Source organism: Chiloscyllium plagiosum, chromosome 13 (genome assembly GCF_004010195.1).
Source record: "Chiloscyllium plagiosum isolate BGI_BamShark_2017 chromosome 13, ASM401019v2, whole genome shotgun sequence".
Lineage (NCBI taxonomy): Eukaryota > Metazoa > Chordata > Chondrichthyes > Orectolobiformes > Hemiscylliidae > Chiloscyllium > Chiloscyllium plagiosum.
In genome coordinates this window covers 36,660,418-36,686,843 of record NC_057722.1, presented here as the reverse complement: position 1 = coordinate 36,686,843, position 26,426 = coordinate 36,660,418, and the positions used below count along the sequence as shown (strand labels likewise).

Below are 26,426 nucleotides of genomic sequence, written 5' to 3'. Positions count from 1 at the left end.
CCTCTGATGTCCGTACCTCACTTAATCCAAGTTATTAATACATTTAGCGCATTCTCAGGCTATAAAATTAATTTCTCAAAATCGGAGGCTATGCCAATGGGTGGCCTTGCTATGATACCCCACTTAGTGGACGGATCCCACTTTCCCTTTCGGTGGTCCCTGGAGGGTTTCTTATATTTAGGCACTTTTATTACCCCAGTATTTGGTCAGTTATACAGGGCTAACTTTGTGCATTTACTGGAAAGGATAAGGCAGGACCTCCAACGATGGGGAGACCGTCCAATTTCCTGGCTGGGTAGAATAGCACTAATTAAAATGAATGTCCTGCCCCGTCTCCTATACCCTATGAGAATGCTTCTGGTGATGTTGCCGAGGCTGGCACTACGTAAATTATATGGCTGGTTGGGTTCCCTCATCTGGAATCATAGACGGCCCCTCATTAAGCTGAAGAAGCTACAGCTTCCACAGGCAAGGGGAGGATTGGACTTCCCAGATTTTAGGAAATATCAGTTAAGTTCCCTATTAAGTTACATAGCTGATTGGGTCTTGTCTGATCCGCAATCAATCTGGCTGGACATCGAGGCTTCTCAAATAAAAAGCCCACTTATTAACCTTTTATTTTCAGACAAGAGGAAAATCATTACGGATCACTGTAAAAACCCTATAATACTAAACACAATTAAAGCTTAGACTATAATACGGCAAAATGAGGGCAACTCACATAAAACATCCCCCTATGCGCCGATAGTGGGAGCATGGGAATTCCAACCGGGGTTTACAGATGCCACTTTTAAACTCTGGAGATCCAGGGGTATCTCATGTCTAGGGGACCTATTTAAAGATGGGGTCCTGATGTCTTTTGAACAGCTGCGTCAGAATTTCGGATTACCTAATGGAGACCTCTTTCGATATTTCCAAATTCGAGATTATATACAGAAGAAGACTATGTTATTAGATAGTCTTTATAAATCAGATAGAGAATGTAGAGTACTACGACCAATGGGGGTATCTCCCGTCAGTACTATTTATCATTTACTACCTGATGAAGTATTGGGAGATATGGACAATCTGCTTAAAACATGGGATCAGGAATTGGGACTAGAAATCTCTTTAGAAACGTGGAATGACATTTGGGAAAACGCCAGAAGAATCACCATCTGCAACAGAACTCAAGCTACCCAGCTGAAGATACTTCATAAGGCCCATATAGCAGCGGATTGATTGGCAATAGTTAAAGCAGGAATTAAAGTGGACCCTGTATCTCTCCTTTTGGACTTTTCGAACTTACCCTCCCTGGATATGCACTGGAAGAGACTATTTTCTATTCTCTCTTTCTGTGCAAGGAAAAACATTTTGGTAAACTGGGTGGCTGAGGCCCCCCCTGGACTTTCAAATTGGCACAGATTAATTATGGAATGTATTCCCCTTGACTTCCTTACAAATATGGTGCATTGAAAGACCGAATAATTTCATAAAATATGGCAGCCCTTCTTGAATTATATGAATACAGATATTTCGGCTGTCCTAACAAGGGCTTTTACTTAATTGAGATTACGAACCTGGCTGGTCCGGGGCCCCTTGGGAGAGGAATCCCGCACGAATGCAGGTTTTGTTATATTTGATGTTAATATATTCCGAGCATGTATCTCACTACCCAATTTCTGTGTTATCCATTGGGTTTTTTTCTTTCTCTTATTTGAATAATGTAAGAGACTAAAATATACACTCTGGTTAGTTGTAGGTTAGATTAGTAGTTAGTTGAGTTTTGGTTTTTTTTCTCGGTATTTTTCTTTTGTTAAATTTTGGTTATTATTTATTTAAGATTTAATTGTATATCAATGTTTGTACTTGAGAGCTTTGTTTATTTTTGTAAACTTCTAAAAATGTTAAATTTCTAATTAAAATATCTATAAAAAAAAGTAGCATCCCTTCAAAGAGATAAAGTATCATTTAAAAAGGGTGTAAGAAACTGGTCTCCCCTACAGACAGTAACAAATCTCTACCATTTGCCTGGACCTTGTTTACAGCACAGATTTTCAGCCCATGCACAGGGTGATCTCTGCCAGAGTTCTTTTCGATGAAAGAAAATTGATGACACAAGGTAAATAATGGAGCCAAAAAATTTGTGAAGGATTTGATTTTATCCAGCTTAAGGGAAAACTTTTTTGTTTCAGTTTTTAATTTGAGTTTTGGGCATTTTTGTAATGGGGTGGCTATATGGACATGTAGTATAACAATTGACAATATAGTGGACAGTGAAGAAGGTTATCTAAGATTAAAAAGAGATCTTGATTGATTGGGTCAATGGGCTGAAGAGTGTCCAATCAAATTTAATTTAGATAAATATGAGATATTGCATTTTGGTAAAACGAACAAGAGCAAGACTTATATACTTAAAATTAGTGCTGTAAACAGAGATATTTGGGTTCAGATACATATTCCTTTGACGTTTGTGTCAAATATAGACTGGCTGGTTAGACCTTTGAGTGTAGGAGTTGGGTTCATTGCTTAGACCTTTGAGTGTAGGAGTTGGGTTCTTATGCTGAGGTTACAAGACATTGGAGAGGCCTATTCTGGGATACTGTGTCTCGTTCTGGTTGCCCTTGTATTGGAAGGATATCCTTAAGCTGGAGAGAGTTCAAATGACATTTATCAGAATGTTGCTGGGAATGAAGGGCTTAAGTTATAAGGAGAGGCTGGATAATCCTGGGCTTCTTTCATAAGTTGAAGAGTGATCTTATAGAGGTTTATAAAATCATGAAGGGTACAGATAAGGTGAATGACAGGTGTCTTTTCCCAAAGATGAGGGATTTCAAGATTAGGGGCATATTTTTAAGGTCAGGGGACAGATTTTAAAAAGACATAGGGGCAATTTATTTATACAGAGACTGGTTTGTGTGTGAAATGAACTTCCAGAGGAAATGGTGGATGCAGGTACAGTTACAATGTTTAAAATACATTTAGATAAGTACATGGATAAGAAATGTTTGGAGGGATATGAGCCAGACACAGGCAAGTGGTACTAGTTTAGTTTAGAATTATGATCTGCATGGACTGGCTGGACCGCAGGGTCTATTTCTGTACTGTATGACTCCATGAGTGCTCCTGAGAACAACATTCCCTTTAAGCTGAATGGTTGTGCATATTGCAGCTGCTCCAAGGTTCCACACTGAGCAATAGTGTTGGCACGCTGATGCCAATTATGGCATTGACTTCCGCTTCTGAAGAACAAAAAAAGCTGCCTTCAAAGACTACCACAAAAGAATGCAAGATATATGGGAAATGAGAATGTATTGCCTCTGCTTCTCCATTCTACAGAATGGCTGTAGGATCACTGTAGCATTCTTATCTGTCATGGACTATATATTTCCTTTCTTTGCCTAACTATGTAATGTAACACATAATCAGATCTAAACTGCTATTTCTTAAACTCAATACACTATCAGAAAACTGCTACAAATCATTGACTGTCTTTATTAGGTAATTATGATTGCAAACTACCTAAAATCAATAGAAGGGAAGGATAAAAAGTGAACTAGGCTACCTTAGAGTGAAGAATTAGTGTTAGTCCAACCGGAAGTGTTGGGACAAAATCCTAAGAGAGTTACATAAAACTGCATACATTAACTGGTGTGGGATAGCTCCTGGAAGAAGCTATCTACAATTCTACTTTAAAAGGAGATGTCATGAGAGACTTAAATCTACTGAGGTGCTCGATATAAGGACTCTGGTTTGAGTATTGTATGAGTGGTGATTTGGTTGTTGTACCAGGGATGTAGATTGGGTACTATTCAAAAGCTGTTTTGTTTCTTTTCATTGAATAAAGGGGTGTACAGGGATTAATAGGATAATAATTACATTGTGTCTTTAAAAATCTTGGATTGGAAGTAGATGGTTTGACTTATTCTATTTTAACTTCTACCTTTTGTTAATAAACTTCTGTTTATTGTTAAAGGAAAATCTACAATATTGAGTGTTAATGTTTCATGGAAATACCACTTTGTCAAAACCAAGACAAAACAAAATACAACCTACCAAGCTAGGTTCCTGCCTGAGATTGAATTGTCCAGTGATAACATCAGCTGGGATCATAAGAAATGTGGGTTCATCGTGGGATTTTTGAATTCATTGGATTCAAGAGGAATCTACATCTTTCTTGTTAAAGTGCATAAGGCAGCCGTAAGTGAAAAAAGTTAGAAATGAAAAGACCTGAATTAAGAAGAGAAAAGCAGTGAGAAATTCAAAGGGAGATTGAAGTAAGAAAATCCCAAAGGGAAAGGAGGTTAGACAGCATGAGTTAGCCAAAGAAGAACTTAGAAAGAAGAAAGTTGTAGTTATTTGAAGAATGATTATGTCCCCAAAGAGGAATTTGAAGGCAGCAATTCTAGTAATATCTTAGAGGACATTGCAGATTTCAAGACAGCTGTGAGGTGCCACATCGCCTTCCTGAGCACTGCTTTGTGGATTCATGGTGCTACGAATGTGCACGTGCAAGGCATCAAGTTGGGTTTGGATAATAACAGACGTATTTCTTCTGATCTCTGACATGGGCCACCAGATGCTAGATCGCAGATTTAGTGCCTTCATTTTTGAGAATGGAGTTGAAAGGTTGCGAGACAGATGAAACAGCCAAGAAAGATTTCAATTTGAGTGTTACAGGGTGTTTTGACAGGTACTGTTATGACTGTCAACAGCAATTTGTTAAAAGAACAACCTACTGTCAAAGAATGCTTATGAGCTTGTGTGCCTGAAGCTTATCAATGGAAGCCAATACTCTCATTGTCAAAGTAATAAACTATACCCCCTTAATGAAAAAGCTTTGATGATCCGACATTTTTCAGCCACATGCATTATCACGTGGAATGTCATGGGCTACAAGTGGTCTGCAGCACAAATGAAGGGAAGAGGACCAGGTTATCAGAGGACAAGAACACAAACAAGTACTAAAGAGGACCTTGGTGGGCCAATGTACAGGTGAGTACATACAGATGCAAACCAAGTGCTTAGTACATTGGCACGCCTGTCATAGATGATCTTGTTACTGTCACAGAGAATGGTGGAGTTAATCCCCAACTTGGTAAAGGAGCTTGGCGTCTCTTTTATCCAGCAAGAAATTTGTAGCCAACTCCATTAGAGCACTTGTGGATCCATCTGCGATCTAGCGTCTGGTGGCCCATGTCAGAGATCAGAAGAAATACGTCTGTTATTATCCAAACCCAACTTGATGCCTTGCACGTGCACATTCGTAGCACCATGAATCCACAAAGCAGTGCTCAGGAAGGCGATGTGGCACCTCACAGCTGTCTTGAAATCTGCAATGTCCTCTAAGATATTACTAGAATTGCGGTTACATAACTAGTGATGGGGGAGGTTGCCAGTGACTCTATGATGCAGTTTTCAAGTTAATGGCATTTATCCTACCAGCACTGGCACACTGCTAATAATTTCAGCCAACTGACTTTGACTATTGCTACTCATGATAAGATTGTACAATTTGAAGTTCGGCCTAGGACTGCTTAAGATTACACTGTGAAGCAATCTGCAGTATGCCCAATGAACCTCAGTTGCCTTCCACCAGCCACATTGCAATTACTGGAGTGGCTTCAGGGAGAAGTACTGATACAGCAAAGGTGCCAAGAGAATGTACAAGGCTGAATAGTTCTGAAATGGCTTTTATGAATGATTTTTTAGGAACATATGCAACTGGGAGCAGTCGACCACTCAGCTCGAGTTTACACTGTCATTCAGTAGGATCACGGCTGATCTAATTGTGGCCTCAACTCAATTTTATTGCCTATCTTCAAGGACCACCAATTCCTTATTAATTCAGTGACTCTCCACCTCTGTTTTAAAAATATTCAATTAATCCACCTTTGCCTCTCTCTGTGGAAGAGTGCCAGCACTCAGGACCCTCTGAGAGAAAAATAGTCCCACTCATTTCCATCTTAAATAGGAGATCTCTGAATTATGTCCCATAGTTCTTATGTCTCCAACATGGGCAACATCCTTTCAACATCTATCCTGTTATGCCCTATTTCTATGATTCCAGCTGATGTTACCATGGGACAAGTGAAATTCAAGAATTAAATCGAGCTTGATAGATTTTTGCTTAAAGTCATAAGCATGCCAGGCTGCAGACTTTGTTTTACCAATAAAACATATGTTTGTCATACACAAGAGAGACAAAACAAGCTACCTACATATAAAACAGTTTGAAAGGTTTCAGGGCACATAGCAAAACAAACTCCCAACTACTCCCCAAAACTACTACTTTACAGTTACTCAAAACTCCAGATAAACTGTTTTGTTATCCAATCTGTAGATTTAACTTAACTGTTTCTTCTCAATTTCAGTCCTATGAGCTGTGAGGTATTTTACTTTGAACACTCATATAACTGAGATCTTAGACTTTTTCAGTTTTAAATAACCAATACATGCTTCTTAACCAGATCTCCCCTTGCCTGGAAGTTTTCACAAACTAAACTCTTTCACTGAGGTAACCTGTTTCCTTCATTGATCTGAACAATTCTGTTTTTTCTGGGAGAAACTATATTTGTATCTAACTTCACTCAGGTCTCCTTTGAACTGCCCAAAACCTTTCCAATCTCTGGATTTTTCTCAACTAAGATCAATCTTTGATTATTCTAAACACAAAAGTAGGGTAAGCAAGAGTAAGCCCCTCAAAACTGCTCCACATTCAATATGCACATAGTTGATCTGACTACTACAAATTCCTGCCCGCTCCCTGCAGTTAGGGAAATACTTTCCACATGCTGAATATATCTCTTTTTCTTTTCCTTGGTGCCCCCACAATATTTCCATCCTCTACTCTGGACTTGATACTTTTGCTAGTCCTTCTGTAATTACTCCTTCCTGAGCTCTAAAGTTCATCACATATCATTCATAAGTAAAATCAGTAGAGGGTTCCAAATGGGTCTTCAATGCCATCAAGATCTTTCCTGTCTGCTCCTCAGGGACATTTAGAATGCAATTCAGTTTGTAGCACTATTTCCCCAGCACAGATAATGGAGTTGCTAGTCTTATTTGTTCAGTCTCAGACTGAAGGAAGTTTCAATTCTGTCACAAATTGCCTTTCACCTCCACAGGAGCAAGGACTGGAAAATTCAAAGTCTATTGACTCCCCCAGTACAAAATTACAGACTGAGGTGTTTAATTAGTTCTAGTATTTCTTGCAGCATCTAGTTTTCTTACAGTTATCAAAATCATATAATTTGAGATGTACACTTATAACACCACGTTCTATATGTTGACTTCATTCATTATTACTTTCATGCCTCGATACTGAAAACAACTAAAATCACATGACTGTGGCAAGTCATAATGTGCAAACTTCAGTGTACAAATCCTTCTCTTCAAACAGCTGCACCTGTACTTTGTAGCACAGACTTCAAAAATCTTTTATCACCTAATTTGCTGGTGTTATTTTAATAGTTTCTCAAATGCATATTTCTGGGCATGTTTTATGCATAAGTGATGACTGCTCTGTCAGGAGATTACTTAAGTAGTTTATAATACTTGGAACTTGGCATATAATATCAATGTACTTTGGAGAAGAAGGATACCCAATATTCTTATCTTTACCTGAATATTGTTTAATACTGATCAGGAACATTGTAAAGCACTTCTTTGTCTCTGTTCATTCATTTTTAATTCCAGATTAGTATTCAATACAGTTTTGAAATTCACATTAAAATCCTCCAAACACAGGTTTGTGATACATAATAACTAGAATTCCTTCCAATTTATTTTACAGTCCATGCATTTTCCACAGCAATGTTCCCGCTATTAACAAAATTTCTAATGGGACATGGCAAAAACAAAAACTACTAAGAAACAAACAAGAAGAAACACATGGTCCATGCACATAAGTAGGCATACCCATACACAGAGGAAGAATTACTATTTTAAAACTTCATTCTATATTTTCAGATTCACAACAATTCAGAACTTTCCATTCTTTATGGCAGATGCAGAAGGCACAACATAGAAAGGTGTTTGTCAATTCAATAAGCCTATTTATGTATATCTTCTGTATGACCAGTATGACTGGTCCTCACCTACCACCCCACCAATCTCCATGTACAGCGCATCATCCGCCGTCACTTCCGCCGAAAGGTGTTTGTCAATTCAATAAGCCTATTTATGTATATCTTCTGTATGAGCAGTGGTCCTAGTTTAACATTTCTTTTCTTCACCTATCCTTCAGCTAAATAGCTAAGCTATTCTTGATGGTTAACAAGGCGTGCACTGAGAGTCACACAATCATACAGCATGGAAACAGGCCTTTGGTCTGAACATAATTCCAAACAAAGCATGCATTTATCCAAATGTCTTTCAAACATTGTAATTGTGCCAACATCCACCACTTGCTCAGGAAATTCATTCCACAACAAACCACCCTCTGTAAAAAATTTGTCCCTTATGCCTTTTTTAAATCTCACTCCTCTCACCTCAACAATATGCCCAATAGTCTTGAAATCTCCCATCCTAGGATAAAGCTAACTACCATTAACCCTGTCTATACCCCTCATGATAAGGTCTTCTATAAGATCACTTCTCAATCTCCAACTTTCCAGTGAATAAAAACCCAGACTTCCTTTATAAATCTAAGCTTCCATACCTGGTAACATCCTGGTGAATCTCTTCTGAACAGTCTCCAGCTTAATAGTATCCTTCCTATGACTGGGCAACCAGAACTGGACATAATACTCCTGAAGAGGTGTCACCAAGGTCCCGTAACACCTCAATATGATTCATTGGACTGAGCAATGAATGCAAGCATGCTTAAATGCCTTTTTTAGCCACCCTGTCTTTATGTGATGCAAAAAAGTCCACATCTTCAATAGAACGACCAATAAAAACAGCAAAGGTAACTGAGCAACTTCCAAATTCAAGCAAGATATTCGGTTCTACTTGCCTGTAAACACTCATTGACTCCAGTGAAAATACTACACATCCTCACAATCTTCTTTGTAAAGCAGGTTTCCCTGCTCATGATTTTACATTTCAACCTTTTATTTCTGTACAGTTCTTCTAGACCTTTCAGTCAATTAGAACACTCTATCCCAGTATTCACTCTAAGCTGTGTAGTATTCAAAGAATTCACACAAGATGCACACAAATTATTCTCGTGCATACATGGGTTTGGAAAAATTGCAAAAGGGCATGATCCAACAAAAGTCCATTGCCCATTTGTTCATAGATTTGAAACACTATCATCAAATCATCCCTTATTCTTCTCTGTCAAGATGATACCAGTTCATTTCATTGTATTTTATATTGTGAGTGCAATGATTTCACGTTACAAGAGATAGCTTCATTTTTAAATGCAAAAATGTAATCAATTAAAATGCACTATGTATACATTGTTAAAAGGCTAAATATGCATACAATTTTGAAAGAAGTGAACAACTGTTGAAAAGAAAAAAGGGAAAAAGGAGTGTCTACTTTTCAAAGCTTGATATGCAAGTGTTGCTATCCCAAATTTGTGCCTTGAGGGACGGTTATATTGGAAGACCAGAAAGAAGGCATTTTTTGCAGCATGATAAGCTGTTTTTGGAAGGAGATGGCCACTGTCAGATGAATAAAAGGGCAGCAAGGGTGAAATGCAGAAAAATAAAGGAATATTCCATCCATTATTCTGTGCCATAATCAAGCCTTTTGGGTATTACTTGCCATCATGTTCCTAGTCCCTGTCCATGTCACCTACCGTGCTCATGTCAACTATTCTCACATCCTGCAAATCATGTTAACACATTACAGTACATCTTTCATCCCACGGTTATTACCATCCATTCCATGAAACCTGACAGATTATGATTGTAATATCTGAAGATTGCAGCAAGTAATTAATACAATATTTGATTCTTGCAACACAAGGCAGGAGACAATGTCAAAGAATGTCATGTGGAAAAGAAGTACACATCAAAACGCAGCAATGTCATTCGTTAGTTTAAATCTTGATCCTGTAGTTAAGGATGGAGATGTGTCAGACATTGTGTCTTCATTATTTGAAATATTTCCCTCTGCTTGTTTAACGTGTCTAAGTATTCTTCAATGTTTCTGCCAGCAGCCAAACGTTGCTCAATTTTCAGAAAGTTTAAGGCAGAAGTTGAGAATCAGTTGGCCCCTCTATTTGTAGCTGGAGGAAAAGGGTAGCAACAAAACAGGGATTGGAGTACCGGGGATGGGGGCTGACTACCTTTTAGGATCATAATTTCCCAAAGGGGAAAGACACCCAATACACGCCCTTACTCTGCCCACAAGGCTATTGGTCCTGAATGATCTAGCTCCATTATTATGAGAGAAGTTGTACAAGAAAACTGCATTTCTACAGGAAGATTTTCATCAACCAATGCAAATCCTTCCAGGCAAGACTTGCAAGATTCATAGTTGCACATATAGAATAATTTAAAACCTTGTGGTGGAACATATTTGTAGGGATTAAAATAAACATGGCTGACTCAAAAACCCGTTCATTGTTTATGATGTGGATTGACACATCGTACTGACTAAATTGAAATCAAGTAAAAACCCAGTTCCGTGCAGAAAATCTTTCAAAACACTTACAAGACCAACAAAATCGCACTTTTTCTTTTCACTTTTTCTTTCTATCATTAACCAGCCAGAAAGTGTCAAAAAGCAACAAAATCAGTCCAAATCTTGCTCTGTCTTCTTCAAGCAGAAATGATGCACCAGCTAGGTAAACATCTGCAAATGTAACAAAACTGTCAAGGAAATCACTCAACCTAGCACAAGGTTAACTATTAGAAATCTTGCTTTGAGCACTCCAAATATTAGTAAAACCATACAAAAATCTTGACCAAATATTCCAAAAAAAAGTATGACAAAGTCAAGTCTAACATATTAGGAACGGCTGAGGATACTGGGATTGTATTCGTTGGAGTTTAGAAGATTGAGGGGAGACTTAATAGAGACGTACAAAATAATACATGGCTTGGAAAAGGTGGATGCTAGGAAATTGTTTCAGTTAAACGAGGAGACTAGGACCCGTGGACACAGCCTTAGAATTAGAGGGGGTCATTTCAGAACAGAAATGCAGAGGCATTTCTTCAGCCAGAGAGTGGTGGGCCTGGGGAATTCATTGCCACGGAGTGCAGTGGAAGCCGGGACACTAAATGTCTTCAAGGCCAAGAATGATAGATTCTTGTTGTCTAGAGGAATTAAGGGCTACAGGGAGAACGCTGGTAAGTGGAGCTGAAATGCGCATCAGCCATGATTGAATGGCGGAGTGGACTCGATGGGCCGAATGGCCTTACTTCCACTCCTATGTCTTATGGTCTTATGGTCTTAAAAATGTTTAAACAGGAACAATGAGAAAGCATCAAGGAAATCTGTTTTCTTTCTCCAAAGTTAACATTCCCAAACTAAAAAGTATTGCAGAAATGTAATTTGGTTCAAAAATTTCTTCTGCCAGACGTTTGCCACTTTCTTCACCAAGGTAAGCACAGGTACTTTGAGCTTCTATTATCAAATATGTGTGTGCAATATATCATGTGTGAGAGAGATTAATCACAGAATTCTACCTGACATTTAGTCCTGTGAAGTAGAAGTCAATTGAATATAGTATTTAGGAGCAGAGGTAAGCCACATGGCCCTTCGAATCTTCTCCATCATTCAATCATGGCTGATCTGGTTATTGTTTGTGGTCCATTTTCTTGTATATACCCCATAACCCTGAATACTCTTGTCGATGAATAAGCTATCAAACTCAACCTTGTGTAAATTTAAAGACCCAAATTCCACCACCTTCTCGGAAAGAGAATTTCTAATTCTAAAAAACTTCCCAAGAGATAAAAATTCTCATTTCTGTCCTAAAATTCTCTGAAAATTCCCATGGTTTTAATCTCCTTCAAAAGAGTAAACATCCTTCGGATATTCACCTTATTCAGTCCCTCAAGGTCTCACATGTTTTACTCAGATCATCTTACATTCTTGTGAACTCAAATGTAGGCCTAACTTGTTCAATTTTCTTCAAAAGATAAGCTTTTCAACCTAGAAATAAATGACTAAACCATTTCCAAACTGTTTCTAAATTATATCTTTTATTTCAAATAAGGAGACCAAAATTGTACTCAGGACTCCAGACATGGACTTACCAATACTTTGTACAGTTTCAGGAAAACTTTCCTACTTTTGTATTCCATTCCCCTTTCAAGTAATGATAACATTCTATTTATCTTCATAATCACTTATTAGATCTGCATATTAACTTGTGATGGATGTACCAGGTTGCACAAATCCCATCTCACTGAGTCCTGCAAATTGTCTCAATTTAAATAGTAAACTGCTTTTCTATCCTTCCTGTCAAAACGGACACATTCACGTTTACCCAAACTTAACCCTATCTTCCAATATATACACACTTACTTAACTTCATTAAACATCCTTTAATACGTATTTCCTGCAACGTGCACTCTTATCTTGCACAAAAGGCATCTAATCAAATGCCTTTTTGGTAATCCAGGTACATCACACCTACTAATTACCATTACTTTGAATGATACTTCAGAAAAAAGGATTAGTTGAACATGATTTCCCTTTCACACTCCCCAAATTGACTCTGTCTGATTACATCGTAATTGTCTTAGTATCCTGCAATAACCTGCTTAATAATTACTTCTAATGCCTTCCTTGAAACAGACTTTAGGCTAACTGACCAATGGTTTCCTGCTTTCTACATTTTCCCTTTTTGAGTTGAAGTTAACATTTACTATTTTCCAATTTACTGAGAACTTTCCAGAATTTAAGAAACTCTGAAAGATCATAATTAATGAATCTGCCAACAGTAGGTTTTGTCATGTCAGCCTTTAGATCCAGTAGATTTCTGAGCAACCTTTCCCAAATGACAGTGATTGTTTTAAGTTAATATCTCCTTATCACCTCTTGATTTTTAGTTACCTTTGCAAAGTCTATTACATGAAGACAAACTCAAATAAATGTTCTAAACCTCTGCCATTTCTTTACATTTGATTATGAGGTCTCCAGACTCATTATCAATAGGACCAACATTAACTTTAGTTACCTTTAACCTATTCAAATAATTGTCGAAAATCTTCAAAATGTTATTATATTCTTAGCCAGCTTTCTCTCATTCTCTATTTTCTGTCTCTTTATTATATTTTTAACGAGCCAAGTGAGTAACAGTCACACAAAATCTCAGATGTGCAAAAGATGCAGAAATATTCCGAGGAGACAGACACAAGTAGACTTTGAATACTGAAGGAAGCATAAAGGGTGTAGAGGGGTGGGGGAGAGGTGGGATGCAAGAGATGCAAACAAATACATAGGAGAGAGATAGAGAGCGTAGATGGAGGTAAAGTGAACGGGCAGAAAACCAAAAAGTTTAGATGAGGATGAAAAATTTTAAGAGGCCAGATATAGAGACATATGTACGGGAGAGACACATAATCTTTAAAATGTCTGTGACATGTACCACTGGTCAACAATATATCAATAAATCTCAGTTGAACACAAAACCAAGATTCAAAATGTGTTTCACAGTTTGATCCATATCAATTAATTCCAGCAAGTTGTTATAAATTAGTTGTACTTATCATAGGGAACATGAAAAATACGAAAACCGTGGGAAAGAGTTTGGAGAACATTCTGGCAGCTAACAACTCCTAGGGAATGATTTTGCAGTACCATAGCTTCTCCAGTAGTTACCAAAAGACAAAGTGAAGTCAGATAGAGCAGTTACAGTAAAAGGTTCCAGGATTTTTTTCTTCCCACCCAAGCAGTTGCTGAACAACTTTTATTGTTGAAAGTCAAATTGTCACCATAACCAGATACTTGGCGATCGAAAACTTTATTTGGAGATTTGGATATTCAAAGAAAACATCCTGAGACACAGGAAACCGATCCAGGCAGTAACCCAATCAGCTCAAACTGAAGTTGAAGCCAAGGGATCCGAGAATGTTAACATATTAAATGTGGGGTTCTGATGAGGAAGCGAAAATTTCATCAAAGACCTGAAGAGGAAGAATGAATTGCAGTTCCCTAGATAGTGGTACTACCAAAATATAGTCAAATATACTACCCAAGCATTAAAGATAGCTCATGAAATCCCTGTAGCAGAACATGGAGGAATCCAGAAAACTCACACACATACAAGTTGACATTTTTATTAGCTGGATTTTAATAGTTTTATAAAGCTAATCACACATGTCAGCTGTTGGAAAAGGAATAACATCAAACCAGCAAATTTAATTCCCTCACCATTGTTTTTTAGGAATTATATTAGCAGACAGCTTGGAATATTTACCACAAACAAAAGCAGGACATCAGTATATCTTTTTATAATGGACATAGCTACTTTATTACCAGAGGCCAAATCACTGTTAAAGTAAAAGTACAGATGTTAAATACCAATTCTTCACTCAATATGGATTGATGGTGGAGATCCAGTCAGATTAATTTCACGTGTAAACGTTTTTGGGAAGTTTGTGCAGACTATGCATAATACAGTAAAAGTCTTCAGCATACCTCCTGCTGAAACACCAAGCTTTAGAAAGGTGTCATCGAACCCTCAAAGAGATAATCAGAGCAAACTAAAATGAATACGCTCAAAGTTGGAATAAAGGGCTAGAAATTATTTTGCTTGTCACGTGCAATTCACATTTTAGTCCACTAGTCTTAGTCTTTTTGAATTAATTATCAACATGGAAAAAGGAATTCAGTATTGTAACATGGGTTTTCAGGTGCAATTACGAGCCAAGTGAGTAACAGTCATACCAAGTCTTAGATGTACAGAAGATGCAGAAAGATTCCAAGGTGACAGACATAGGTAGACTTCGAATACTGAAGGAAGCACGAGGGGTGTAGAAGGAGAGAGTGACAGAGAAAGCACACTCTAGAGAGACAGAGAACAAGAGAGTGAGGAGAAAAAGACTATGTATTTCGCAAGAGATGCGAACAAGTACATAGGAGAGAGAGAGCAGGGGTCCTCCAAAACTAATTAAAGAAGTGTTTTTTTTTTAAGATAGAAGGCTGCATTCTCTATTTGCAATATGTATCAGTGTTCCAGGAGTGGTGCACAGGACCATGCAAAGTAGCTCTAGAAAACCTCGGAACATCACATATACCCATGAAACATTGGGCTGACAATCATATCAAATCCACCATATTTCAGCCAGGAGATGAAGTGTTGGTATCACTATCTTTACAAGATGAATCATTGAGACACAGTTCAGTGGTCCATTTAGGGCAGCAAAAGCGATTGGTAAAGTAAATTATCTATTGACTCCCTCCAGTTCACCAGAAAACGAATAGGCTATGTTACATCAATATGTTGAAGCAACACCGCTTTATTCAGGTAGTAAAGACAGTGGCTTATAAAAGATACAGTGAGGATGGGGCAAGAGGAGGCTTGAACAATTCCTAACTTGAGTGACCTACCATCCAGTGAACAAACAATGAGTTATTTAGGAAGTTACTTACAATTCTTTCATATTCTGACACAGAAAAGCAATAAAACCTAACAAAGTTACTCATCCAACTTAAAGGAGTCTGTGGACACAAAGCAGCTGTATAACATGAGCTGGATGCAGTTATAGGAGAATCTTCTTCATTTAACAGCATCCTTTTCATTTAGATGCAGAGAAAAGGCTCAAATAAAAGTAGAACCAGTATAGGTAGAGAAACCATATAATCAAACCAAGTCAAAGCATCTGAAGATCCTAAATGAATAGTGATCTACCTGATGCCTGTGACCTACGTCACCATCGATGTGAAGAAAATTCTAGTTCATGAAAGGGTATTGTGCCTCTGCTTGTGATCAGATTTCAGAAACACGCAGTCACCTTGGATCAAACCACCTGCCTCTGACATACAGCTCAGAAGATGCACTGGAAATGCAGTTACCAAATAAAGCTAACTAAAAAAAAGGCCTTCAAATACAAACAGAACTGCGGAACATAGACTCTTATCTACAAAGTCTGTATTTTCAACACATTGTAATATGGCAGTAAAGCCTGCACAAATTCAATCTCCCAAGAAAAATGGGTCAACAACTTCGATCTCTGGTGTTAAATTGCATTTTTAGCATCTCAGGGGGAAAAAAAAGTCGTAAATGAAGCAGTTCTTTCCAGGACAACAGGCCAAAAATGCACAAATCAACCAAAGTTTTAGATATGTGCACAACAAGAAAGATGGCAAAATCCTCAAATGTATAATATCCGAGAAGTTAGCGTGTGACAAGTGACCAGCAGGATGACCAAAGCTCCAATCCAAGCATGCTGTCAAAAGAATTATGAAAGTCCTTAACATCAACCATGACAAATGGGAAACCAGCTAGTGATCAATATAAATGGCAGCACCAACTGTGGCAGACTTTTGCCACCATAACAACATAAATTTCAGAAACACAAAAATCATTCACCAATCCTGCAAGTAAGGAATTGGCAAAGATCATCCTCCACCATTGACAGTGAAAAATTCACATGTGGCACTTATGGCAGACTTTGCTTTTCCAGAATCTGCTTTTAAATTATCAAGACAATACAATATACAATCTAATTTACGTCAAAGTATCAAGATGTTGCATTCTCATCATCTCTTGCAAAGAGGAGTCCTTCTTTTGCAAAAAGGGGACAGAGTAGTGATCTTTGTGAGACTGACGCTCTTTGGACAAATCAAACCAATGTCAGTTACTGGTGCACTTAAATGATTATCTCCCAAAAATGGATGAAAATTAATATTTAATGAGAAATACTTCAATTAGTTTGAAGAGTGCATATATTATATAATCTGAATACTGATAAAATAAATATCTCTGCATTCATCATAAAGTTATAGTAACAACATTGTTAATAGGGTTCCTCTAATAATTTAAATACCTGTTCCATAAGTTCACTGTTCATTTGCAACAATCAAGAAAATGCACATATAAAAGGTGAAAGTGCTGGAGAAATTCAACAGATCTAGCAACGTCCATGGAGAGTTAATATTTCTAATCCAATATGATTCTTCTTTGTAATCATCAGGAGAGTCTTTGGTTCCAAGGTGAATATATCTGTTCACTATGCTGATACCATTTATGAGTTTTATGTTCTTAATCAAATCAAATTATGGCCATAATATTAATGAAAGGCTATTTTAAAGTAATAGATTTGCAAACCATGGTATGATGTAACAACACTGCCTCCAAACTCAGAGTATTTCCATATACTTTATCTAATGCTTCTAGAATGCGTTATAGAATGTATTCAAAATCTAGTACAGTATTTCTGCTTTGAAATCTTGAGAAAGGTGCATTTACAGGCTCAAATCATAGCATTAACGTGTTTAGCAAAGTCTTACGTAACAAGACAAAGTGTTAAATACATTTGATTTGATAATATTTTTTCTTGTGTTCTGCCATGATTTGTGATATTACAAAATTAGAGCAGATCATTGTTGCTGTCAAAACTGTGTTCTTAGATCTGCACTGCCACCTACAGACCATTTGAAATGGTTTGCAAAACTTTCTGTTTCAGTTATTTCACTGATACCTAAAAAGCTTGGTTCTTAATGGATAAAGTTAAATCAGAAACATTTACTCCATTAATACAGTTCAACAATAAATTAAAATACTTCCTTTTATTTGCACATGTCTATCGTTATCCCTCTTGATGATGGTATTGATTTTGGTAGGAGATATTCAACATAAAGATATTCAAAAAAGGAACATTATTCAAGGTCATGATTGTCATTTTGTTAAGGGTGCAAATTTAGCAATTGTAAACTTATGATTCACACCAACTGTTGCTGTGCTTTCGAGTTAGCTGTTCGAACAGTTCCTGAGTGAGAGCCTTATCTTGCATATCTTTTTCCCTGGCCATTTCTCTCCTACACTGCTCTTTCTCCCAGTCTCCTCTCTGCTTATGTTCCCTAGCTAATAGTAGGTGCAATTCACTTCTAATTACAAGTAACCACTTGATAAATCTGCAAGTGGCAATCTCCTAACAATGACAGTCCTTTGCTTTCCTTAACATGCACTTGCTATTTTCCAAGTCTTGATATACCTGGAGAATGCCAAGTGTTAGAGGAATGTTATAGGCTTATCTTAGAGACAGTAGAGTCCAAACAATCAAGAGTGTAGAAAGATCAAGGAGTGGTTAAGGGTTAGGGTCAGGATTTGGAGAGTAAATTAATCAACAAGGAGAAATTAAAGGAGGCTTTAATGTCTTTGCTTTCTGGTTTCTTGGGCTTCTCTTATATCAAGATTCTTCATTTCTCACTCCTGTCTCATCTCAGGCCTCCTTTAATTTCTCCTTGTTGATTAATTTACTCTCCAAATCCTGACCCTAACCCTTAACCACTCCTTGATCTTTCTACACTCTTGGTTGTTTGGGCTCTACTGTCTCTAAGATAAGCCTATAACATTCCTCTAACATTTGGCATTCTCCAGGTATATCAAGACACTTATTGCTGCATTCCTACGAGGAGAACTCAAATAGCCCATTCTAATCTCCTCGGAAACCTTTCCATCAAGCATACCCAATAGAGATTAATCTTGCCAATTTGATCAAGATATCAACTCTTGAGTCTTTGGCCTTGCATTCACCACATAATTTCTGCAACTACTAATCTACTAAACCACTCATACTTTTTAAGGCCTGAAACCAATTAAAACTCTTCCTCGCACTCTCTCACACATGCTTTCCCTTGTATAATCCTCATCTTTTTCAAGTCCGGGGAGATGCAAAGAGACTAGGCGGAGGTGGGTACTGCAGATGCTGGAGATTAGACTCAAGATTAGAGTGGTGCTGGAAAAGCACAGCAGGGCAGGCAACATCCAAGAAGGAGGAAAATCAATGTTTCGGACAAAAGCCCTTCATCAGGAATGAGGCTGGGAGCCTCTGGAGAGATAAATGGGAGTGGGGTGAGACTGGGGAAAAAGGAGGTGGGGGTGAAGGTGATAGGTAAGAGAGGAGGGTAGCGGAGAGGTGGGAAGGAAGATTGACAGGTGGGACAGGTCATGAGGACAGTGCTGAGCTGGAAGGTTAGAACTGGAGTAAGGTGGGGGGAAGTGGAAATGAGGAAACTGGTGAAGTCCACATTGATGCCCTGGGGTTGAAGGGTGCCAAGGCAGAAGATGAGGCCCAGGACCTGCATGTCCTTGGCAGAATGAGAGGGGGAAATGAAATGCTCAGCCACGGGGCGGTAGAGTTGATTGTTGCGAGTGTCCCGGAGATGTTCTCTGAAGTCCTCTGCGAGTAGGCGTCCGGTCTCCCCAATGTAGAGGAGACCGCATTGAAAGCAACGGATACAATAAATGACATATGTGGAAGTGCATGTGAAACTTTGATGGATGTGGAAAGCTCCTTTGGGCCTTGGACCGTGGTGGGGGGGAAGGTGTGGGCACAGGTTTTGCAATTCCTGTGGTAACAGGGGAAGGTGCCAGGAGGGAAAATTGGCTTAGCCATTAACTGCCAGACGACATAAAGTTGAATGATATAAAGTGCTATTAGGTCCTGCTCTCATCCACCAAAACTATAATTATTCCTGGAAAATTATTTTATTACACCACTATTTCTTTCCTGAAAATCATCTTCTTAACCACCTGGCTCAGCATTCTCAACTCTCACCTCCAACGTGCTAAGAGCTTGCATACTTTTTTGTAACCTTTGAGACCTTTTAATCAGCTGTCAGAACCACTTCTGCCCTTTTCCCTAACCCACCAGAGCATATATAAGATGAGTTGATTCGTAGATATTGTTAATAAATTCCTCTCCTTATATACCTTTTCCTTCAGATTTACCATTACCAACTCTCTCAGCTATTGCCATGGCTGATCTTCAACTCTGCCTCAGTTCACTTGCCACTGAAACTCACAATCATCCCATTGTTACCTTTGGATCTGATATTCCAAAGCACTGCTTCTACTTCTTAGCCCTCTACTTCCTTCCATAAACTTAAAACTAGTCCAAACTCTGCCACCTAAATTATATCAAATCCCCTTTACCCATTATCTATGTGCTAACTGACTTACCCTGGCTGCTGGTTAGGCAAATTGATTTTGAAATTCTCATCCTTTCAAATCTTTACATGAACTCATTCTTCTCCCATTTCCATAATTCCTCCAATAGTACAATCTTCTTCAATTTCTGGCGTCTTGAACACCTGTGGTTAACAGCTGTGCCGGAGGCCAAGCATCCAAGCTTATAAATTCCCTCCTTAACCTTTTCTGTCTTTATTGCTCTAATAAGATGCTCCTTAAAAACTTCTTTGTCCGAACATTTCATCATCAACCCTAATACATGGTGCCAAATGGTGTTTGATAAGCATCCTGTGAAGTATCCTGAATGTTTTATTACATTAAAGGTGTCAAATTATTCAGCATAAATAGCACCTTTTTTTCCTAACTGCTAAAAGATCTGATGAAGAGTCACCGGACTGAAAACGTTAACTCTGCTTTCTCCCATAGATACTGCCAGACCTGCTAAGACTCGCCAGCAATTTCATTCAGATCTCCAGCATCCGCAGTTTTTTTGTTTTATTTGATTATCGATTATTCAAATTGCGTTTTAACGTTATGTACTCGTTTTATTTGAAAATAATTAATCGATACATTTTGATAAACTCTCATTTATGTATTTTCTAAAAACTAAAGCTGCCTTGGTTGTCAAGTTTGTATATATTTTCTCAAAAATCTACAGGCGAATTTCAGGAATTGACTGCTAGTCTACACTAGTAAACCTGTTCAAATTACCGACTGCATGCCATGAATTTACATATAAAAACATGGTCAGTGAATTATGAGAAAGTAATTACCGCATGAAAGCAAAGCTATCTGGCATTAATCTGGCTAACAGTTCAGGACCTTGCAAGGCCGACATCAACGCGCTGTAGTTATTTGCACCACGAACGAAAAAAAATTTCAATCTAATAACTAGGTATTTTCTACGACGCCAGGACTCTATTTTGCACTATGTGTGGACACATTTCTGCATGATTTATGACATCGTCCGCTGATTTTCCCATCGTATTAAAATATGCGCGTTACTACTGTCACCAGCACCAGCGGTTAGCCACGATTAGCAAAGTGAAATGAAAATAAATGCAAAGCGTATGGAAAACACAATATTGGAAAGCGAAACACTTGAATATAGATAGCACTTAAGAGCCACAAAGAAGATAGAAATTGCAATGGTATGTTAGACTCATCCATTATAATTTGGGCATCAAAAAATAATTTTGGTTCTCACGTCCCGATGACAGCTCTCAAGGCAAACTGTTTCAATAAGGATTACAAATATTGCCAATTTATACAAGCATTCCCCCTTGCAACTCCATGAAATTTGCAAATGGAATGTTCCCGCGGGAATGCGTAAGTTGATCGGCAATGATCAACTACATGGAATTTGGCGCTGCTTTTCCATTTCTAAAAAAAAAGAATATTGTACCCTTTTCTTCAGACGCCTGATTCAAAGATCAATGAACTGCCCGGCCTAATTTTAAAAAGGGCAAGTTAAACGCTGCAAGCCGTGGCACTGAAGATTTTCGGCCAGCAGCGCACACCGCAAACAAAGTTTCATTCATTTCGCGAGCACCACTGAAACAGTTTGACATACGGCTCCATATTAACCATTCAGGGCACTCACCTTCCAATTCTTTCTCCAGACATTTAGCGCTCATCCGCTCATGCGTTACCTCTCTCCTCTCAAAATATGTCTGCGGTCTCCAATAAAATCCACACAGCCATCACAGAAATCCAGAAACAATATCCATTGTTGAAACAAAGGTTTCGGATGTTGCTACCTTCCGATCCTTGTTTATGTGCATTCCAGTTCAATCGACATCTGAAAGCCTTAAGAAATCCAATGGCGGACTAGAGCTATTCGATTCTGCTTTTTCAATGATGCTGATACATTCATTCTTTTCTCGATATTGCTTGCATTTACAGATGTTTGTGTTACGGATCCTAAATCGTTCGCAGATGCAGACTAGGAAATTTTAATACATTCACGGACGTATATTCAAGAATACCTCCGGAAGTAAGGTAACAAACGTGCAGTTTGTTACTTACTAGAATCCTTTTTCTCAATAAACAGTATTTACCCAAGCCAAGCGCTGCAAATTATACACCTAGCTGAGTTAAATACATCTTAAGTCCGATTTGAGTGGATTCATGAACATTGGGAACACATCAAGGTACTCCTCGAACGTCAGAACTGACGTCAGCGTCAGATACGTAGCAAAAATATCTTTTTATAGATTATTCAAACATGGTCCAGATTTTAAAATAAATATTTTTCTATTGTCTTTTATTTCTTGGGCAATCCAGTTTCGCTACTGGCACTATGCCACTGATGGCACAGCCACATGACTTCTACATTATTTTTCTAAGTTAATTTCATGTCATCGAAATGACTAGTTAACTTGAGCAATAATAATGCATTTTCCTAAGTATGTAGGACACCTCCTGGACAAAATGCAATGGTTCTGAAAAGACACCAACGCCTCAAAAGACAAACAGAACGCTCATTTACACAGGGGCAGCAATGAAGATATCTTAAAATGTATATTAGGCTGCAAAGGATGTTCAGCGCATCCCATAACAGCCTTAAATGTACACCAAAGTGCATGAATGCAATTTATGGAGCATTACTGAGTCCAGCTCCTGGCAAGGGACGGTTTAACGGATACATAGTGGGTGACAAATCTACCATAGTTATATGAATTTAAGATCACATAGTAGAAAATGACAGTTACTGATCCTGCAAAACTTCCGTGTCTTCAGCATTTCAAAACATTTTCCCAGTGTCTGTTTCTGCTGAGATATATACAAAATCACAACATTCTCTGAAAGCCTTGAGCGAAATTGTTGTGAAAAGTAATCACAAAGATAAAAGTTATTGGAATTCTCATACGAAAACATACTAAGTGGCGCAAATCTAGCTGAAATAAGAAGAGGAACAATTACCGAATCTGTCAGCCATTTGTTTTAATCGTTCATTGGATTTGAGTCCAGCTGGCTGTGTCAACATTTATTGCCTATTTCTAATTGCCTTAAGAAGCTGTCTTCTTGAATTGCAATAGTCCAAGGTAGATAGGTATATCCGTGGTGTTCCTAGGAAAGGAATGCCAAGATTTTGACTCAGCTACACGGAAGGTATGGTGATATAGTTCCAAGTCAGTATGTGTGGCTTGAAGGGAACTTGCTGTTGGTGGTGCTCCTATGCATCTGCTGTCCTTTTTGTCCTGCATGATGATGGTCACTGATTTGGAAGATGCTGTTGAGTAAATCTTAGTGAGTTTCTGCAGCACATCATGTCAATTGTACAAACTGCTATCAATGTGCACTAATGGTGAAATTACTTCATGTTTATGGTGGTAGATGGGGTGCCATTCAAGCAGGTTGCTTTGTTCTGAATGGTGTCAAGCTTCTTGGGTGTTGCTGGCACTGAACTTATTCAGGCAAGTAGAAAATATTCTATCACAGTCTTGATTTACACCTTTGGGGCATCAAAAGGGGAACTATTCATTTCAGAATTCCTAGTCTTTGATCTTCTCTTGTAGCCACTGTATTTAAATGACTAGTTCGGTTTCTGTTCAATGGTAATCCCCACAATGTCAATAGTGGGGGATTCAGCAGTGGTAATGCTATTGAATATTAAGGAAAAACTGGTAATTTATCTTTTTTTGGAGATGATCAGCCTGGCAATTGTGTAATGTGATGTCAGGAGAACAGAATATTGAATGGAATATCTCCGGAATTGACTTGGAACCTCAACTGAAGTGGAATCTTGAAAGATAGCCAGGGGCATACAAAAAAACAAGTAGATGCAATGGATCAATAGATATAACAGATAAAATGCATTGTACACATTTATAATGTACTGTACCAGCAGAACAAATGAGTAAACACAACAAACACAATAAACAGGAGTTGGAGTAGACAATATGGCCTATCAAGCCTGATCCTCCATTCAACACAATCATGGCTGATCTTGGTCCTCAACTCAACTGTCTTACCTGCTCCCCGTTTCCCTTGATTATCTCGGAGACCAAAAATATCTACTGCAGTGCTCCATGTATTCAATGATGGAGAGTCCACACTACACACTATATATTATTGACATAAAATATAAACATACTAAATATTACACATAAGATATAATGGCTGATAATGTGGTGCTGCAAGAGCACAGCAGGTCAGGCAGCATCCGAGGAGCAGGAGAATCTATGTTTCGGGCATAAACCCTTCATCAGGAATCAGCCTCACTCCTGATAAAGAGCTTATGCCAAAACATTGATTCTCCTGCTCCTCAGATGCTGCCTGACCTCCTGTGCTTTTTCCAGTACCACACTCTCGACTTTGATCTCCAACATCTGCAGTCCTCACTTTCTCCATATATGATGTGTGATATGAATATATTATGAATGTTTTACTGGGAAATTCAAAGGCTTTTGGGGTAATGGCAGACATGTCTGAAGCAATAAAGACAAAATATTGAAGATGATGGAAATCTAAAACAAACATGCTGAAGAAACTCAGCAGGTCTGGCAGCATCTGTGGAGAAATAAACAGAATTGACAATACAAACTGAAGAAGTCATACCAAACCTAAAACATTAACTCTGTTTCCCTCTCCACAAATGCTGCCAAACCTGCTAAATTTCTCCAATATTTTCTATGCCTGAATAGTCAGAAAAGGGTAGACTTGTACTGATATTGAACCTGATGTGTCATTAAGATGTCTCAAAGTTTATTACAAACAATGAAGTCTTCTTGATATGTAGTAATTCGTAAAATGTTACCAAAAGATTTAGCAATACTGACAGCTCATTCGCAACTTAAACTGATTCTGGGCACTGACTTGGAATCAATGCTAATCCATTTGAGTGACCAGAGAGCAGACCATACCACAATTGCTTCAGAAAAGACAATCGAGTCTTCTTTGTCAATTCCATTCAAGTATGGTCACGACATTCTGTTTGCCAATGTAAGTCGAATTTTCAATTCAATGTAATAATTTTCAACTAATTTCTCACAACTATTAATCCTCTGTAAATGACCATACATTAAAAAATGCTTCATTGGCTATAGAACGCTTTGAGATGCCCAGATATTTTCAAAAGCAGTCTTTCTTTTCTCTAAGTTGTTGGAACTAACTTGATCAATGATAATGTTTACTCAAAGGATTTCTGTAAGCACTTGCTGAGAATATTTATCCATCAGAGCATTAATGCTGTATTAGAGTTAAGTGCATTGAATAGATTAGTAGAGCTATTTTGATGGAATGTCATTGACATAGAGGATAACATTCAAATAATTCAAGAATTATTCACCATGAAAAATCCCTATTTACATGGCTTTTTCTACTGAGCAATCAGGTTGCCTGCAATTCACTACTTTTCTCAGCTGATATAATTTAAGCAAAAACCCTATATCTTATGCAGAAGACATTTAATGTATCTCCACTTTTCTAATCTCACAGAACCAGATTTTTCTACCAGTTTCAGCTAATTATAAAATGGATCATTTGGCAATTGACTGTAACTTATCTTCATTTGCAGTTAAAACAGAACTATTCAGTACAGAACATCACACATCAAATGCTGAAATACAATAAAGCTGACAATAACTTAAACGACAACTAAGGCTTGGAAAATTAGGGAGCAAACCAGAAACTGTCCCATCACATCCATTTTTTAAAATAAAAAGAATGACTTCAAGGCAACAACTGATTGGCTTGGAGGCTTAGGAGTGATCGAAACATACTTACAAATATACTTCAAGTGAAAAGTGAAATACTAAACTGAAAAAAAGTCAAGAGTTATGCAACAAAGTTTACTCACTTGCTCCACATAAAGATTGTCACAGACTTTGGTTGTTGCACAGTTTTCCTTTCTGGAGATAGACTTGTGCTGTGATGCAATTCACTTAAGAGTGAACAACCTTCTGATATTTCGTCCAACACCATTCTTGATATGTGAATTGGATGGTGAACACAAATACATCCTTTGAATGTAAATTCTTTCTGTTTTATTTTTAAAATCCATTCAAGGTATTAGAATACTGTTGTGATCCGAGCTGATGGTAATACTGAATGAAAAGAGAAAATTCTGAAAAATTCAGCTAGTCTTGACGGCGTTTGTGGGGAGAGAAACAGAGTTAACATTTTAAATATGATTGAGTGACTCAAAACATTAACTCTGAGTTTCAACAGCATTTTAGATCATAAGATATAAGAGCAGAATTAGTCCATTCAGTACATTGAATACAGTCTGCCATTTAGTCATGACTGATATTTTTCTCAATCCCATTCTCCTACCTTCTCCGTAACCCTTGATGCCCTCATGCATCAAAAACCTACCTATCTCTGTGTTAAAAAGGCTCAATGACTTGGCCTCCATGGCTCTCTGTGGCCATGAGTTCTACAGATTAACCACACT

The 26,426-nt window shown here is 38.0% G+C and overlaps 1 protein-coding gene across 1 annotated transcript in view; it reads right to left on the bottom strand.

The window, feature by feature from the left end:
- Positions 1–22,160, bottom strand: part of nlgn1 (neuroligin 1) — a 666,539-nt gene extending 644,379 nt beyond the window's left edge. The window contains exon 1 of the mRNA XM_043702211.1: positions 21,630–22,160. The gene's annotated coding sequence lies outside the window, so the exon portion shown is untranslated. The remainder of the gene's footprint in view (positions 1–21,629) is intronic.
- Positions 22,161–26,426: the final 4,266 nt, after the last annotated feature.